This window comes from Eleutherodactylus coqui, chromosome 6, assembly GCF_035609145.1.
Source record: "Eleutherodactylus coqui strain aEleCoq1 chromosome 6, aEleCoq1.hap1, whole genome shotgun sequence".
NCBI lineage: Eukaryota > Metazoa > Chordata > Amphibia > Anura > Eleutherodactylidae > Eleutherodactylus > Eleutherodactylus coqui.
The window spans coordinates 117,606,909-117,627,712 of record NC_089842.1 but is presented as its reverse complement, the minus strand read 5'-3'; the positions used below and the strand labels follow the sequence as shown (position 1 = coordinate 117,627,712).

General features: G+C 41.1%; 1 protein-coding gene across 1 annotated transcript in view; it reads right to left on the bottom strand.

Moving 5' to 3' along the window:
• DISP3 (dispatched RND transporter family member 3) overlaps positions 1 to 19,899 on the bottom strand; it is a 127,106-nt gene extending 107,207 nt beyond the window's left edge. Inside the window, exon 1 of the mRNA XM_066607453.1 lies at positions 19,826 to 19,899. The gene's annotated coding sequence lies outside the window, so the exon portion shown is untranslated. The remainder of the gene's footprint in view (positions 1 to 19,825) is intronic.
• Positions 19,900 to 20,804: the final 905 nt, after the last annotated feature.

Below are 20,804 nucleotides of genomic sequence, written 5' to 3'. Positions count from 1 at the left end.
AGTATGTGCCGGCACGAGGCTTTGTTCCCTGTGTGAAGTCGAGCAACATGTCCACTGGTTGTGCCAAACAATGCAGTCCCAGCAAGTGTACCCAAATAACACCCCTCAATCGTCTCCTTGTGGCTATACCAGTTCATTAGACTGTTTGATCACATGGTAATAATTTGTGATGGAAAAATCCAACACAGGTTATAAAGAAAACCATTTTAAAAATGCACATTTTTTTGCCACGGATTAGCATTCCAGTTGGTATGTATCCGAACGCGAATTCACCCCGTTCACTGGATCTAATCCGTGTCAAGAATTACATGTCACTTCTCTTTTTCCACAATGTGGATCTCAAACCACATGTGGGAAAATATCCAAATGAATGGGACTTAGTTGTTGCAGATTTGCGTGGATTTCATGTAGAATTAGTGCAGAATTGGTGTGGATTCCATGATCAGCTGCAACCTGTAGGGAAATCCAATAGTAAATGTTCACATTTTCTGCAGCGCCACCAAAATATTACAGTGCCTATTCAAATCAATCACATGATCAAGGAAGCGGTGATGGTGAATTCACTAAGTACTACAAAGTGTAGGCACTAGATTACTTCAGAAGGGTCGGTGATCCTGGGATTGTTCTGATTGCAAGACTGGAGTCAGGAAGGAAATCTTTCCTGAAATAAGGAGAATTAGATTCTACCTCATTGGGATTTTTGCCTTCCTCTGGATCAATATTGCAGGATAATAGGCTGAACTGGATGTATATCTATGATATTGGTGTATGACCTGGCAGATAGGAAAAAGAGTAGGTAGACCAGTGCTCGGGAACATGCCACCACATACATCAGATATAAATTACAAATCCAAAGCCAATTGGTAGAAGAGTTACTAGGGGTAGAGATTTGTCGCTAGAACATTAACCCCCTTATCTGGGCTTCCCTGCAAATTACAGAAAATAGTCAATTACCAGACAAAACTACTTTTCTTCCCTACTGCCTGGTGTACTGTCTTCTAGGACCTTCTGGAATCTTAAACACCGCCCAGCACCCTCCTCCATGGATATCACATGGTGATGGGGATGCAGATCCACCCATGAGGTGCAGTTGTTGGCTGTTCTGGCTAGCAGTTTCTAAGGTGGACTGGACTTCTTTCATGGTGACTCCAAGACACCAGGTGAGTTACCCTTATTTAGATCCTCCTGTAGCTCTGTCCCTTTTCAGTTGTTGTTTTTTCCATTAATATATGACTTGTCATTGATGGAATGTCACAGCAGAAGACCAAACAAGAAGGACCCAGGACTGTTGGCATGGGAACAGTGGCCAAATTACGAATGATGAAAGTATATGTAATTAAAAAAGTATTACAAAATAGTTTGCTTTGTAATTTTAGTTATAATAAAACATAGTAAGAAATAACCCCTAAAGTTTCCTCTTTTAATAATATTCTTTTACTCTACAACATGATTTTGCATGACATTTCCAAAACTCCTATTACAGTATACACTGAATAGCCATCTTATTAAAGATGCCAGCCCTTTCAGAATTGGAGCTACCCTGTATGGAAATTAGATACGTGTCGCATAAAATCAAGTAAGTAGGTTTTCTGTGGATCGGTTTCAAAGTGAATCCACATTAGAATGGGAAAATTAAGAAAGCTGAATTACTTTGAACAATTTGGTCATCCATGACAGGCTAGCCGCGCCAGTATTTCAAAAACTGCCAAAAGTGTGGATTTTCTCATGCAACTGTGTTGAGGGTATACCAAGAATGGTGGGTCAAGGAAAAACATCCAGCGGAAGGGGGGACATAAACAGCTTATCAATGAAAAGGGTCCGGATAGTATGTCAGGAATCATGTTAATGAGCAGGTTTTGTACAGTCAAGCAAATTTGAGCTGAATACAATTCAGGTGATCCAGCTAATGTGTCCAATGCACAACTCATTGTACTTGAATGTGGTTGGGGTATGACAGCAGATGACCGATCAAGATGAGTAAATAGAAAGACAAGGCTCCGGGGGGCGAAAGAATATAAAAATTGGATTACTGAGCAATGGGAAAAAAAAACATCACCTGGTCATATGAATCCAGATTTGTGTTGCACCATGCTGATGGGAGGTCAGAGTGTGGCACTAGCAGCAAGAATCGATGAAGTCTTCCTGTATTGTGTTAGCAGTTCAGGCGAAGGGTAAAGGAGGTTCGATTCGCAGCTAGATGGGTGTCTAATAAAGTGACCATTCAGTGCAAGTACTGTCTATTAAACCCATCAAGTACAGTGATTAGGGTTAGTATTAGAATTAAATAGATGGAGCAGAATGTGCTTCAAAAATGTCCAAAAATGCTTAAAAAGTGGCATGCTTGTTTAAATTAATATTCTCGGCATTAAGAGATGGAAACCGTGTTATCTGGACAGAGCTCCATCTCCTTGTAATCCCTTTCATTTCAGGAGGGACAGGCTGAGAAGCCAGCCAGAGACTGGTTTTCTTTGAAGTCTGTAAGAAGAAGGGGAGGATATGGAGGATTTTGACCATTTGTGATATGGGAAAGATATGGATGAAGAAGGGAATGTTATCACTGTAGGTTTTTGCTGGTATTTTTTGTTTATTTTTTACATTTCATGTCCATTTCAAGGGGAATTTCATTTATTTTCCCGCTGATCTAAAACACAATTTTCAGCAAAGCACATAAAGTCAGTCAATACAGTATCAGCGTCTTGAAGCTATTACTAAGATAATCCATTCATAAATCTCTTTGGTGTTTGCAGCTCTTGATTGACAGCAGCTCTATATGCAAGATTCCTTATCGTTATGCTGTCTTGTTGAGGAAAAAAAAATCTTATTATGTTTTCCGCTGCTTTACATGTCTCCTTTAGATCATCAATGATTTGACTTGTTTAAATCTTCTTTTGATTTTTAGCTCCACCTGGGACCAAACGAGCTTCTGAGGTTTTATCAGTAAAGTAGCTTCTACCATAACTCAATGTGAGGGTTTCTATCGAAATATAAGACTGAGCTTCTCATATTCTATACATCAAAAAAAGTTAAGATCTTAAGTTATTCCCTATTCACAGGATACGGGTTAAGTGTCTGATCAGCGGCCATCCATCTACTTGGACCCCCACCGAGAATAGGGGTCCTCTGTTTCTCCCTATGAATTGAAGCAGCCAAGTATGTGTGCTGCAACTTCATTCATCTTTATGATAACCGCTTTAAATAGAAGGGCGGTGAAACTTTTGCCCATCCCTAAGGCTTTTCATAGACGTAAGGTGCTTGCAGTAACCTGCTGAATGATTGATTATCTCGTTTAACTGACTCTACTAACTTGTTAGTCATCTCAGTGACCACAATTATTCGAGTCCAGCGCTTATTTCATGATTCCTAAAGAGGTTATCCCAAAAATGATTTCCATACCAAAAGTCCTGAAATGCTAATTACTATTTTAAAGTAATCTGCAGTGTTTCGCATCAACAAGACATGGCATAAATGAATGCCAAGCTATGGGAAGCTTTTGATAAACAGAAGGATGGCAAAAGTTTCCTGGCAGAGCTTGCAGCAGATGAGAAGATATAAGGGCACAATTGGAACCAGTCCCTGCTTGGAAGAAAGTGCAAGCCTCATTAAAAATATATATACGTACATATATTTACTGGAAAATGGTTCTCGAGTCGAGCATATACTTTATAGACAATATTAAAAGTAATATTAAAGGTGATTATAGGGACAAACTTGGGGAGTAAAGAAACTATGACAAACAATTTCCATATTCTCTTCTACGAACTAGAAGGAAAAGCACAGCATTTAGATGTTGCATCAATCCCGACCTGGTAGCCGAGTTCGAGGTTGTCGGAAGACATGTCCATACTTTCTATTATGACAAAAATAAGAAACAGATGTCGTTCTTTGTACCAGATACCAAGCACTGTGTTTCAGATCCATAGACAACACAGGGAACTATAGCTAATTGAATATTGACCAGAAACGCACCAGTCCATTAGGTGTTCAATGAACATAGTGCACATTGTTCTTCACAGTCAATATATGGCGGTAGGAAAGGTTCTGGCAGTGAAGTCAAGCACATTAGCAGCAGTAACAGGAAATTAGCAATAAGAAGAAATTTTATCATCGAAGCGAAACTGTATATTCCTTTTGACTACAGGAGAAATTCCAAAATATATAGAAATAAAGGAAATCTGATAGGCTTACCCTCTCATTTTAAAGCATCTATCGAAATGGTCTCCAGCCTGTAGCCCTTCAGCTATTGCTGAAAGAGCTACAAAAATTAAATTGCCCTGTAAGCTTGACAGACACTGTGACTTCCAAGTTGTGCCTCCACTAGAGACTGTAACTGCCAATCTGTGTGCCCGCTAAAGACTGTAACCACTGAGTTACATGATTGCATACATTACACTTTGTGCAACAGTCAGTATAAAGTTCTGTTTCATTGAACCATACTTTGCTCACTTCTATTTCTTTACCAACCTCATGTGGGGACCATGTCAGGGACCGCACATTAAAAGTAACTAACCAACCCACAGAAAGTTTAGTGGGGTCTCCACTCACAGGATTCTTTTGCCTATAATGAAAGGGTCTGTCTGCTGGGAGAGGTCCTATCTACTGGATAGGTGATGACTGTTATATCACTGGGTGTCTGACTACTGGAACCTCCACCCATCGTTAGAACAGATCTCCTTGCTGTACAACTGAATGATCTTTCACCAATCACTAGAGTGAGGGATATCCATCCCTTGCCAATGTGAACTTTCTCAAGGAGGAGTTTGAGTGATCAGTAACTGGTTTTACACACAGTTATTTCATTCAAACTCTATTGTATTGATGAAAACAGTTGAGTGCAGCACTTCATTCAAACTCCACCTTACCACCATCATGCTTCTGAAAGTCACTGGGGACTGTGGTCATCCTCTGTTGCAATCAGTGGGGATCGTATGTTGTCAGGTTCCCACCTATTTAACATTGATCACCTCTCAAATGGATAAATGATCACTGTTTGTGGCCAGAATAATCCTTGAGATGAAAAATGTAAATTAACCCTTTGCAATCCAATTTTTGATTCAGGGTTTCCTAGGGGGCTTTCTCTTTCTGTCATTATACAATGATGCCATCTGCTGGCTAGAGCCAGTACTGCAGTATGTGACATGCTGGAGAGGCCCCCGATAACAGAGCGGCCAGTAATCTACAGTAAGAATACCCTGCCAGATGTCTTCCGACATCAGAGCTGTACAGCCTTCAATCAGAATGTCTTTAGATGTCAGACACAGGATTGGAATGGGTTAATGAAATATTCTTCCCTTGAGATCCTATAAAATTATACTAGTATTCTTAGGTATCAGTAAGAGCTGTAGGGCTGTGACAACTACTAAATATAATCAGGGCAGTGATCACCTGTCAAACATGCACTTGCTCATTTGTCAGTTCGGATCTTTTCTGCGGCCCACAAAGAAAATCATTGTCGGCAGCACGTCTTCCTATGTGCTGCTGGCACTGATGAAAATGCATGAGAAACAAACTATCATATATACAATCATTTATTTCCCATATACAACACATTGAACTGGCTTGTGTAGAGGCCATTTAAACAATCGCTGATCCCAACGATCATTGCTCATCAAATGGCTCATATTTGTGAGTTGTGTAAAACCGCCCTTACCTGTGACCATAAGGGCTGATTATATGAGAAGTACAGTACCTAAAAATGTCTATAAACATAGGGCACTTTTTCCAGTATCTGTGAAAAAAAGTCATGCATCTATGATTTTTTCTTAAATTGGGGTAATAGTGTTGGCGGTTGTGAATGGAATGATCATAATTTTACATCTCACAGTCAATGCCGGTAAGGTGCTACTATCAGTATCCTGAGCTATAGACGCTATCACTTATCATCTTTGTCATTCATTATAGTTCTCCAATTCGCCTATAAAAAATATTGACTGCCCATGACTTTTTTTATAAAAAACAGAAAAAATTCAGACTCGTAACTCTGCTGGCGTTGTACTAGTTTATACCACCCTCAGATAGAAATTTGGGGTTACATCAGTCTAATGTATAGCAAAGTTGCTTATTTCTCTAGTGGGATTCTGGTATTGACCTATATTGTATACATTCATTGTAATTTTATAATGTCAGGTTACCATCAAACTAGTGCAATGCGTTTCGGCTTTAAAATAAGCCTTTGCTTGACACTCTCCCGAGGGGATGTCATCAGGACCAGTGCTATTGTACGTTGGAAGCTTCACTGGATATCACCATTGAAACATCCTAACTGATTCTATCTGCCTACCAGGATCCATTAGACGTACCAGGATACCCATTGTGGTGAGTCTACACCCTATATCATTTATCATACTTCCATATATCATTTTCCGCCATTGGAGTGCTTTCGTTTCTGATCCTTGCCATGAACAAGAGTGACGCTGTATTTGGGGGGAAGAATAAAAGAAGACCGCTTTAAATTTAAAAAAAAAGCCTGAGCACTTCCTTAGATAGAAAAGTCTTCAAGGTTTCCATCTTTTACTATTAGAATCCCAAGAGCCCGCACTGGTCAGTGTCACTACACATCTACATAGAGGCTTCATTGTGGATGTTGCCCATTAATATGCACTCAGAGCGCTGGCAAGAAGAAAATTGAAGAGTCTTTGAGGCGTTGGCACAAATTATAAGATTATCTGTCCATTTATATGCATGTTAAATTTTAATTCACTTTATATTCATTACTTCTACCAATAATTACATATTGTCACTCATTTTATTCTGCTTGTCCTTGAACTTTGAAACAAGATAATAAGAAAGAATATAAGGCTGGCTGTAACTTTTAAAGCCTCAAATAAAGACATCCACCATACTACAAAAGAGGGGGAAAGTGCATAAAGAGATCCTCCACTTTGCACAATCCCTTCTGGCTAAAAGGGTCTCCTGACTCTAAATGAATCACAGGAAATCCTGCTGCTGGGACCCCCACTGATCAACTGTGATCTATGGGGGAGTCTTGTAGTTCCTGCAGTGCCCCTACAGGTGGTAATAAAGCATTACACAATGCCTAATTAAACCAAGAAGGTTTCTGTTTAAATCATTAGCATGCTATGTCCTTTAGGCCTCCTTCACATGATCGTATGCGTTTTTACGATCGGCCAATCACGGCTAAAAATCATATGAATGAAGATCAAGTCCCAAACATTAGTAGCATTTTTTCATCCATTCACACGGGTGGCGGCAGTGTATCGGCAAAAAATACACTGCAGTGGGGAAATCTCTCAGTCGACAGAAATCCTTGGAATGGCTATTAATGCTTAAATAGAGCCAGCTGTCTTCTTCTCCCAGTGTTGGACGCAGCTAAACTCCCTTCCCTCCCTTTTTTTCATCTCCCATAGGAGTCTATAGGAGCCTCCAGCGTATCTTGGCAAAAGATAGGACAAGGCCTATCTTTTCATGCGCCGTATACAATTGGTCACCGTTTTCAGTCGCCCATGTCCTATTATTCCCGGCGTAATTTTTTTCTGTGGCTAAAAATCGCTCATCTGAATGAATACATTGGAAACCAATGCTTCAGATGGTCATAATTGTTTAACGGTTGTGTGAATACGGCCTTAGAGAGAGTTGCTCTTTATATCCATTCTACATTTGGCTAATAGATGAAGGTCTATAGAACTGCAATTGGGTTTGCTAGTAATGGCAGGTAAAGGGAAAATGCTATTGGTCATTATTTTTTCGTGTATACATATATATCACTATTATTTTACTTTTATACTATCATAGTTTATGCACTATGTTCTCTCAATGCAAAATGCCCTCTACACCACAGATGAGAGGTGAACAACCTGAACTTTTGTGTCCTGGGCTCCCATAGAGTGACCTGTAATGTGTAATCCATGAACTAGGACTTCTACTTAGGTCCCACAATAGTCTTTGAGGAGAGGTGATACTTCCCCTTTAAGATGTGCTGATATTTCTACTAGACGTCTGCAGAAAATGTAATGACACAACTTTCCAAATAATCTTATTGTACTTCAGGTTCTACGACTGCAGTTCTGTTTTCTGTAAACATCTTCCAGTTTGACTAATGTTGGGTATAGTCAGCACATCTAGCATCTATGTAATAAATCTTTATCTAATTTTTCCCTTGCCTTATTTTTCAGCTCATTTTTTACTTTGTGCAGTATCTCCTATATTAATCTGCCCTCAAGCAGACTAGCAACTGTTGACGGATCTTATAAACACCAAGCCCTAATCAGTTGCTGAGTTGCCTGTGCACCTAGTGGTAATGTATTGGTACAGCTAGGGCAAAATCAATACAGCAAAACCATATAAGATTACCAGATTTTGGGATGTGGTTTCTTTTTTTTCACATGGTTTGTGTTTGACGTATACTGGCCATGTCGTCAAAAAACATAAAAGACTAATTGGTAGTAAAGCCAAGCTGGGCACTAGTACAATGTACACGGGCATCCGTAAAAAGACTCTGTCCCCTACTTTTAGCCCTATAAACTAAGCTGAAAGTAGGTGACCCGCTGAGTCGGAGGATGTGTTATACTTACCTCTTGTTGCGGTGGTTCTTGGATCTGTTCCTTTGTAGTAATCTGGTTCAGATCTTGTATTTGGTTCTCTTCATTTTCTGATATGGTGGGAGTGGTATTGGGTGAGACTTGCTGGTTTCACTTGTGGGTAATTTGGGAGGACTATTTTACCTGGCCTTGTGCTTAGCTCATTGCTGTTTAATTTCAGTCTTCCTCTGACCGTGGTGGACGTTAGAGCTTGTAGTTGGATGTCTTGTTTACTTCATTCTTCTCAAAGAACTGAGGTTACTATCATTTATATCTGACCATATGTTCTCTGGTTTTCTCCCAACCTACATAGGGTCAGCTGGTGGCCAAGGTCCATGGTCAGGTTCGCCCTTATTAGGACGGGTTATCTGCTTATAGGCAGGTCCCTTCTCTGAGTAAGGGTCTCTGGAGACAATGTTTTCCTTGTGTCGGTTTTCTTTATTGTTTACCCCTGGCTACAACGTCACCATTCTGAACTCCTGGCATCATTGGGACCAAGATGTGAGCCCTGATGCCAGGAGTCTGGGACAATGGCGATGCAGCCTGACTTCCACCAGATGGTCATACTGGAGCTGCTGGAGCTGTTTCCAGGGGGTTTGAAGAGAGGTAAGTATTGTCTCTTTTGTACTTTATGCAATACCTTACCTAAATTTCTTTATCGTGAAACAAACCCTTTAAGTGGAGTATTTTTGCTTGCTAAACATTAGGCGTAAATCGCTAGCCCTGATCAGATCTAAAAATCATTGTCTGCGGCAAATCCTTTGTATAAACAGACATCATAAAGATTTGTTGCCTTGAAAGGAGCGGCAGAAGGGGTGAAAGTGCGGTAATTGACTAATTACTGTTCAGTGTACATGCATGTCAAGTGAAGGATATACGAACGCTACTCCCCCGCTCGTTGCATGCTCATTCCACCTTGCAGTGTAGAAGGGCCTTTAGTCCTGCTGTTGGGTCGGATCTGCATGAGGACCTGGAAGCACATGCTTAATTCCCCTGCAACCTCTCCATGAGGTTCTCGAGAGGCGGCCGCTCTCTCAGGCACACCGGGAGTTAACGCTACCCTCCTCCGCATGCATACATTTTTTGGACTATAGAAAAGCACAATAATAAAAAACCCTCTCAGTGCATCTGTCCAAATGATGAAGAGGTATTTAGGGTTTGTCACAGACTCCCCAGATTGCATCCACTATATAATGATCCTTACCGCAGACGCAGGAAAGAACTGCAGAAAGAAATAGTTGTACTGAGATGGGGATTTTTGTTTTTTCTGCTTCTGCATTGGGATAAGAGATGAAATGTCTTCTACAACATATAATTTGCCAATTTGTCACTTTATTGTGTTACCTGGTTCTAAATATAATCAGGAGTAATTATGCAATTCCGTGTAATTCTCTCATTTACCCCATTCATTAACAGAATACAAGAGGAATCAGAACTGAAGCACGCAGCAGGCGGCGCGAGGATTCCCTACAGCTCTGCCCTATGGATCGTGTCATGGCGCAGGGCGAGCATGACATGATCCATATCGCGCTCGCTAACGTGCGCTTTCATTGCGATGCGAGGTGTTTTTATGGCAAAAATGCTTCCCATTCCTGCACCACATCAGAGGATCAGCAAGTGTTTCCCATTTTCAACTCGCAATGTGTTTTACCGTCCCATCGAAAACAATGGGCGCTGCGTTCCGAGGAGCGCGTAAAGATACGACATGCAGCTCACATATTTGACCCCATTCAAAGGAATGGGGTTCATATTTGCTCCACAACAATCACCGGGAGGACAGGAGGGCAATACTGCTCCAATCCCTTTAAGCGCCATTCACAGCATACACATTTCAATGGTTTCGTTTTGACTAGCGGGATTCTCGCGCGTTAATCTTACACATGAGGTGAGGTAGGACTTGCCCTATCTGTGGACTTAAATAGTTGAAAAAATCCCTGGTTCATGTGCAAATAGACTCCATAGCGTCGAGCGTATTTGCGCATGCGCCCATGTGTCCAAGCCCTTGGGACTTATTCAGACTGCTGTAGGCACAACTACTCTCAGCTGCACAGAGCGTAATTGCGCCTGAACAAGGGGAATTCCTTCCTCTTCGACGGTTTTTCAAACTCCGCGCCAGAGCGTAGAAGTTTGAAAATAACAGATGCCGCCCGATCTTCCCCGCATGATGTTTAACTACCTGCAGGAAGGATAAGGCAGGTCCTGTCTTTTCTCGACCGTACAATTAACGGCGGAGAATAGAGGTGGTATAAACGAGGCCAGTGAAGTCCCACGGCGATCAGTGGTCTCGCTTTGCCCCTTTACACGGCTGTGATTATAAGGGGACAAAACCGCGCTCCTCCGAATCCGCCCTCAGTCTGTATTATTTTTTACTGACTGGACACAGACTGTACATGGACCCTCTAAATTAAATCGGTGTATTCAGATGCGTGTTTTTTAGGGATGCTAAGGCGTATACAATGCAGTATTAGGGCAAACTCACACGAGCGTATGCGCAAAACCACTTACATAAGCATAACGCATTTGTGCTGTGAACATGCCTTTGCGTGCGTTTTTGCACCTATTACTGTACTTTTTTCGCTTTCAGGGCCATTTCACGTGCCCCGATCTACGAGACTGTCTAGCTTAACTAGTTCCAGATATGTTCTTTTCCTTCTGCAATTGCGCGGGCTTTGAATGCACTCTGCACACCAGCCAAAGACTTCTATGGGCCTTTGGTATGCAAATGCGTACTAAGGGCTTAAACAGACGAACGTGATTTCTTCATGTTTTGTGGCCGTGAAAATCACGTGCGTGAAATGCATTCGCAGAAACGAGTAATGGGAACGAACTCATTTAATTCAATGGGTTCTATTCTCTGAGTGTTGCGATTTCTATGGGTTCGTTCATATAAGCATTTTTTGTGCATACATTTTATTTGCGCAGCACTCTTTCTATTCCTGTACATTTGCGCAGGGAAAGAGAACATATTGAACTAATTACACTAATTTCCCATTTCATAGCTGCATGTTTTTTGCGCACGTAGCCATTGATTTCAAGGGACTTGTTCTCATTAGCATTTTTTGTGCCCAAATATACAGTCAAAACCGCGGTGGAGAAACACATCCGGACCTTATTAGGCTATATAGCTTTTTATGTCATGCTAGGCGTGTTTTGCATGCATGCAGTACTTTGTGCTGATATACGCGCAAAAATGGCTCATTCAAGCGCAAAAAACGTGACGCTTAGGCGAGCGTATTTGTGCATACAGCCGCCCTCGGTCCACGAAAAAAAAATGCACTTCTGAATACACCAATTTAATTCAATGGGTCTGTGTGCTGTCCGTATTTAGGGTTTATTCACCTGACTGCATCTCCGCAAGTATTTCGGTACGTAAAAAAATACGCACATAAAACGCGACCATGTGACGCATTGAATTCCAATTCCATTTAAAAATTGGAAATACGTGATCATTTTCGGCCGTATATTTTATAAGGCGTGGGAAAAGATTGGTCTTCCCTTATCTTTGGACGTGATACGCAGCAAGCTCCCATAGACTTCTATGGCAGCAGTAATAAATGGAGTGGGAGGGAGTTTCCCTGCGTACAACGCTGGGAAAAGGAGACAGTTTGCCCTAGTTAGGCATTTTAATGCCACTCCGAGGATTTCTGCCGATTGATTCTGCGTATTCTTTAACATTCACGCAGCAGCGGCCCGTGTGAATGGCTTTAAATACGGAAGAACCAAAAAGATTGAGCACTGATCCTTCTAGGTGCCAGTAGGAGGGCAGACTCTATAACCATAGCTCTAATATAATAGAAGGTTGGGCGTTAGAACCACGGACTACGGACACTGATACTTGTAGCCTTAGGACTATGTAGCAGACTCCTGGCGGGAAGCTTAATAGTTTTCTGGAGTAAAAAAGTTGTGAAATGTTGGCACATCGCCTTTTTGCACAAAACTCTGCTACTCTTCAAATTTATGCTGCACTCGCTACCATATAAAAAAGGGGGTAGATTTTAGCTAGAAGGAAGACAGACTTTCTAGAATTTATGCCAGAAGCTGTCTCAAATCTATACCAGCTCATTGCTTGCATAGATAATATTTTTTTGGTGCACGGAATGCCAAAAGTTGAGCCAACTGTATGAAGAGGTGGACGCTTCTTAATATATTTGGCACATTTCAATCCGGCACAATACAGCTAGTATGTTATCCACCAGTCTTAATAAATCAGGATCTTGGCATCTAAGAACAATGGCACTATCCCCGAAAAAATGTCATGCTGCCACTTACTAACACTACCTAAAGCTGCAGCATGCCAGACATAAGCAGATGATAATAATGCCCATTAATGGTGAATCCTATCAGTCGTGTCTGATGGTAGAATCAAGAATCTGCTACATTTACTATATTCTTGTCCACCGGCTCAGCCCCAAAGTAGTTAATTTGTAATACCAGATATAACCTATGGACAAGGGTGGCGCTATTGTTGCAAAAAGCACAAAAAACTGACAATTCTTCCTATTCTCAGTGTCTACATATAAAGGTCACCTTAAAATCAGAGAATGTGTAACTCCGTCACTATTAATTCCCAAGGCTGCAAACTATGTGTAAATATCCTGTATGACTCCAGCGCAGGTTCATTTACATTAGAAAAGGCTCTCAATGAGCAAAGCGATGCGCAGTCCAACCTTGAAAGCAGATATTCCAGCATCTGTCCTGATGACCTTGTACAATCAGTCAACATGGTAACTCTTCAGATTGTCCTCGTAATAAGTAGATATTACAGAAGCATCACTCAGAACATTTCCGAAGGCTCATTCTATTATGGGTAGGACAATAAGCCGTTTAAGACCCATCAATCATCAGGAATAGCCAATGCCATCACTATAAAGTTTTGCTACTGATAATAATAGGCTTTGTACATCATTCCAATAACAAACTGTGCAGAATAGATTAACCATTAACTGAATGTAGAAAAGAGAAATAAGCCAACAACCAGGGTCTCGTCATATCTGCACTCACATGGAAACCATCAACAAGCTGCTGTTGATGGATCTGTTATTATCACTATGTTTTTCCTAGTACTTTGAAGTACTGCTGAGTATGGGCTGACGTTCTTATCAGATTGCCAGTCACTTTGGATATAAACTCAGGTCTGAATGACTATATTGAGGCTTGATATTCTTTTTCCCCATTTAGTTCTGGACCGAAGCTCTTGGACCCCAATGCAAAATCTATACCAGGGCCCCTACCTACCAGTGCCATTTTTAATACTGGTGTCTTCTTATGTAATAAAAGGGCCTTTCGGCCCCCAATGGTTTCTGGGGCCAGTAGCGACCGCTACCTCTGCATTCCCTGGTTCTGGCCTATCCAGTTGTAAGGCTGACTGATGCCACTCTCTTTCAGACTACTTTCCTGTAGTAGATATATACAAACATTAGCAGAGAGATAACTGGGTCATATAATACAAAATCTGTAACAGGGCTTCTACCTACCAAGTGCCATTCATAAAACTGGCATCTTTGTAAAGAGGTCATACCGTCCCCTGGTTCTTTTTTGGTTCCGTTTATACATTTTATGTGTGCAGATGGCTTGGAGGAACCAGAGAGGGATGGCACAGTGGTGGCAGACTGTGAGAGGGAGGAAAGAGGACACACCAAAGTGAGTTATACCCCTGCGTGTAAAAGGCCGCAGAGACCCGCAAGTCTGCTGTTGTGGGTTGCAGAGTTCGTAACTGGAGTATCTGAGGGGGACTAGGAGAATCTGCAAGTCTGACTTTCCGGGATCCCGCTGAGTCATCCATACCAGCCAGCACGGCCATGGGTTCTGGTGCTAATAAAGCCGTTATACTGCACAATGTGGTGATAGTTATTCTTCTTTATAGAGACAGTATGCCATGGCTTGAAGCCGAATCTTCTTTTGGGCCAATGGACAAAATGAACTGGAGTGGGCAAATCTGCACAGCTCCCAAGCACCAGTCACCTGACTGCCAAGTCCGCCAACTGTTGCATTGCCAAAGATGAATGTTGAGTGTTACGAAAGTAAGGACCTGGTAGACACTCCCCACTGGCCCATTCCTCAATCTGCCTGGGTGTCCCTCACAGTCTTGCACCATTAAATCTTTTTCAGGAGTAGTAGTTCTTTTGGGCCCTCCCCCTACTGTTGTGACCGTTACCCTACAGTTACATCTATGGACATCAGAGAACAAGCACAACTGGTGATGAACCAGACGTGCAGCAGCCATGATGCCCTGAAGGAGTGATCCTCAGTGATGCTCCAGTATCAGCATTGTGCCTGATTTCTGCTCCACCCCAGAAAGTGAAAAGTTTTTAATCCGGGCATTTAGTAAATCTGCTGCACCCTGGAGAGCCGATTTCAATTTTCTCGATAAATTAGGGAAAGTATGCTTGGTAAATACTTACTTCCTAAGTGTCCCCTAGTAATTGTTATACTTTAACCCTATGTCTATGCAGGAGATTTGGGGCTTTGGATTAGAAAACTGAGCTCTGACTGCTATAAAATATTAGAAATGATCCCACATAGAACTTTGGATGTATTTAGATAAAATAAAAGATCTATAAGATTTGGGGATATTCCCTACATAATATAAAAGGGTTATATTCAGACTCTATTTTAAGGTTTTATTGCCTTTTTAGGAGCCAAAAGTATCACTTTGACCCATTTTAATCCTAAAGCACAAAACTGTCCCATAAATTGGTGAGGGGAGTGGGTCGTGGGCTTAATGATATCCTGGGCTCATGGCTCACTCTGAGAGGGGGTCAGGACGATTTGGAGGGGTGCCCGAGCACTGCCACCGGCGGAGAACAGAGAACGGCAGAGAGAGATACAAACATCACCTAGAAAAAAAGTTCTAGCTGATAAGCCAGCACACCAATGTTAAATGAAGGCTGGTTGTAAAGGCAGAGAATGCCCAGCAATGAGGGGGTTAAGAACGATTTGTCTTCCGATAATTATGACCTATGGATGTCTGTGCATAGAATTAGATTCTTCTCCTTTATGTGCCGGAGGATGCAGCCAGCACAATGAAGCTGCTTTTAAAGGACAAAGGCTTCCATTGCAGTCACCAGGGAGTTGGACAAAGAGACTGGCCGCTTGTATGGCAGGGGTTCTGGGCACGCCAGTCTGGCTCCGAGAACTTGGTGTTAATTGCAGAGGCTAAAATGTGATTATGAGGGTAATGAGTGAGAGGTAGTCAGAAAATAGAGTGGAAGAGCATTAATATGCATGTCACTGTGTATAAAAGACACAAGCTCTGCATTGTCTCCACATCGCACTAATGCACTCCATGCTGGTGTAATGAGGTCAAACACTGGATTACACAGGGGATGTGGGCATGATGCCCTGTCAGGACCGGGTCAAAGAGCTCATTCTTACAGGGAGTTTGGGGCTATAGAGGCAGATGGGTACGGCTAATGGGAGAGATGGATATGAAAAGGGCATTCCTGCATGTAACTAGATGTCAGTACAATTTGTGATAAACCCATTTTACACAGGCAGCTCATCCACTGCCAGGAAAATACCAGGGCACTGCCAGAGTGGGGTTTCCTATAGTGAATGGAGAATAATGACACTGTGAGGATGAGAGTAGATCTGTACAACCAGGTGGGCATAGAAATAGACATTTTATCCTGAGATATTGTATCCAAATACATTATATCCAGATACATTATACCGAGACAATAGAAGGAGATATTATATACTGAGCCATTATATACTGAGCCATTATATCCAGATACATTATATTGATACATTATAATGATACATTATATACTGAGACATTAAATTGAAACATTCTATTCTGAGAGACAATATAAGGAGATCTCATACTAATACATTATATACTGATACATTAAATCCTTAGATATTCTATCCAGACATGTTAATGAGACAATTGCATCCTGAAATTCAGCTATTATACCCTGGGACATTATCTTAAAACCTTATATCCCCAGACACTATATAGAGACTTATATCCAGAGACCTTGTATTGAAACATTATATCCAGGAACAGCAAAGGTTTATATACCTATATAATAATCTTAGGTTAGAGTAAAACACCTGAAATATGAAATTTGGTCTCTATAGATGGATCAGGGAAGGAAGGGGTACATTATTTTATTTATTGTGTTGCAGAACATCTGTCCCTCTGTAAAGCAGAGAGCCCCCCCCCCCCCCCCCACTATAAAATCCATGTGGCTCTGAAGACAAAGGAGGCTGCACTTTCCACAGCATAAAGTTCCAGTATTGCTGCAGCTCCTGCTTGCTGTAGATATAGTATTACACTACATATAGTATTATTAGTATTACACTACATATACTATTATCAGTATTACACTATATATAGTATTAGTATTACACTACATATAGTATTAGTATTACACTATATATAGTATTAGTATTACACTACATATAGTATTAGTATTACACTATAGTAGTATTAGTATTACACTATATATAGTATTAGTATTACACTACATATAGTATTATTAGTATTACACTATATATAGTATTAGTATTACACTACATATAGTATTATTAGTATTACACTATATATAGTATTAGTATTACACTACATATAGTATTATTAGTATTACACTACATATAGTATTAGTATTACACTACATATAGTATTATTAGTATTACACTATATATAGTATTAGTATTACACTATATATAGTATTAGTATTACACTACATATAGTATTAGTATTACACTATAGTAGTATTAGTATTACACTATATATAGTATTAGTATTACACTACATATAGTATTATTAGTATTACACTACATATAGTATTAGTATTACACTATAGTAGTATTAGTATTACACTATATATAGTATTAGTATTACACTACATATAGTATTAGTATTACACTATAGTAGTATTAGTATTACACTATATATAGTATTAGTATTACACTACATATAGTATTATTAGTATTACACTACATATAGTATTAGTATTACACTATAGTAGTATTAGTATTACACTACATATAGTATTATTAGTATTACACTACATATAGTATTATTAGTATTACATTGTATATATAGCATTATTATCACACTACATTTAGTATTACATTATATATAGCATTACTAATATTAGAATTATTATTATCCTGGAGTGAAACTGAGGATTGTGGATATAATAAGGTAGACCGGAGCTGAGCAACAGATATAGATGGGTATTGAAGTATAGATAGATCTTCCCCTCACATTCTCCAGATGTTTACATATATAGAACATATGCATATACTTAGATATTGTTTCCCACTCACATCTGATACATACAAATGTGCAGCTAATTAGTATGTATATATGGGATGAGGGGGGATGTTTTATGGACGTGGCTGTGCTTATGCATATATATATATATATTGATTTTAGGGAGTACGAATTTATAACAGTGAATTTGTATCTATATGCTCACTCGTGTACATATTAGATATTAGCTACTTCCCACCATATACATACTACACTATCCATACCTGCACACAATTAGCTATATACCAACCCGGTTTTCTCTAATCGATACACAAATTTACATAATTAATTATCCCCTATCCCACCACATATTCAGGCAGTTCATAAATACACACACTCATATATACATGTATACAATTATCCACTATATTCTCATACCAAAATCGACACATAGATTTATTCTCTACGCACATGTATAGTCACCTCCATACCCACCCCACCCCCGGAATGTTACACATATGGTTACCCCCTATTCCCTTATACATACACACACCTGTACATATAATCACCCCCTATATCCTCATACACAGGCATAGTTACACATATAGGTACCCCTATACCCTTATATACAGGCACAGTTACACATATAGTTACCCCTATACCCTCATACATAGGCACCGTTACACGTATAGGTATCCGTATACCCTCATACATAGGTACACTTACACGTATAATTACCCCTATACCCTCATACATAGGCATAGTTACACATATAGTTACCCCTATAACCCCATACATACATAGGCACAGTTATACATATAGTTACTCCTATACCCTCATATACAGGCACAGTTACACATATAGTTAACCCCTATACCCTCATAAATAGGCATAGTTACATGTATAGTTACCTCTATACCCTCATATATACATAGGCACAGTTACACGTATAGTTACCCCTATATGCTCATACATAGGCACAGTTACACATATAGTTACCCCCTATACCCTCATACACACAGCAAAGTTACACATATAGTTACCTCTATATCCTCATGTATCCTCATGTACAGGCACAGTTACACATATAGTTACCCCTATACCCTCATACATAAGCACAGTTACACATATAGTTACCCCCTTTATACTCCTTACATAGACACAGTTGCCCATATAGTTACCCTTATAGCCTCATACATAGGCACAGTTACACATATAGTTACACCCTATAGTCTCATATACAGGCACAGTTACACTTATAGTTACCCCCTATGCCCTCATACACATAGCAAAGTTACACATATAGTTACCTCTATACCCTCATACATAGGCACAGTTACAAATATAGTTACCCCCTTTATACTCCTTACATAGACACAGTTACACATATAGTTACCCTTATAGCCTCATACATAGGCACAGTTACACATATAGTTACCCCTATAGTCTCATATACAGGCACAGTTACACTTATAGTTACCCCCTATACCCTCTTATACAGGGACAGTTACACATATAGTTACCCCTATAGTCTCATATACAGGGACAGTTACACATATAGTTACCCCTATAGTCTCATATACAGGGACAGTTACACATATAGTTACCCCCTATAGTCTCATATACAGGGACAGTTACATTTATAGTTACCCCCTATACCCTCTTATACAGGCACAGTTACACATATAGTTACCCCCTATACCCTCATACATAGGCACAGTTACACATATAGTTACCCCCCCTATACCCTCTTGTACAGGGACAGTTACACATATAGTTACCCCTATAGTCTCATATACAGGGACAGTTACACATATAGTTACCCCTATAGTCTCATATACAGGGACAGTTACACATATAGTTACCCCCTATAGTCTCATATACAGGGACAGTTACATTTATAGTTACCCCCTATACCCTCTTATACAGGCACAGTTACACATATAGTTACCCCCTTTATACTCCTTACATGGACACAGTTACACATATAGTTACCCCCTATACCCTCATACATAGGCACAGTTACACATATAAGTAACCCCATGTGCCCTGCTACTTGTTGTGCTGGCAGCCCCGTGCCTACCTTCCGCAGGGTGCTGTGTGGGTGCTGCGGGCTCCCGGCTGGACCTGGTGATGGAGTAGAGCGCCAGCTCCCTGCCTGTGCTGCTCCTGCTGCACACTGCTCTCTCCGCTCCTATAGGCTTTTATGTGGCGCTCTCCTTTGTTTTGATCTGGGCTCCTACCACTCCGCCGCACGACAGAGGGGGCGAGGCTCCTTCATCCTGGCATCTGTGCCCTCCCGAGGGGCAGCCGCCGCGGCCGGGGGAGCTGTCCGTGGTGCTGTGTGTGCCCGGAGGAGGCTGCACGGAGAAGCGCAGGGCACAACTGGTTCCTTCAGGAATGGCACCTCCCTGCGCTGCCAGCGCTTGGTACAAGCCCTCGTATATATGCTGCTGGTGAGGGAAGCTGGCACTCACTTCCCAGCCAGCTAGGGAATATCAGGGCAGACATCTAATGAGCACCAATGCCCTGTGTGGGCACCGAGCCCAGAGTGGCAGCAGTCCGCCTGGATCTGCCGTGCGCTGTAGTAGAGCATGGATGCATCCCGAGCACATCCATCCATAGTCCCCAGGCACAGCTGTGCCAGCTGATCAACTCAGCTCTGCTACATCTCGGTGCCACCCAGCTTTTCCAGACTCCTGAATGGCTTAAATGTGCAGTGCTACCAGCATAACTAGCTAGCTCTACCATCCAGGTCCGACAAGCTGGGTGACAGCCGCAGGGAACATTGGGATTGCCACCCAGCTTTCCCAGGAATAAAAGTTCAAGAACTGAAATTAGATTTAAAAGACAACTGAAGGATTTCTAGGATATCTAATGAATATTCTTTGTAGCGGCTCCTCCAGTTCACGAGTCAGCGGCGTTTTCGAACGCAGCCCTTTATAACACACCCCTTCATTGCGATGGGCAATGAGGTGCGTTAAAAAGTGCAAAAACGCGCAAAAATACAGCAGACAGCACTCGAAAATCACGTTGATTTCAAGCACAGGTCTGCAAGGCCC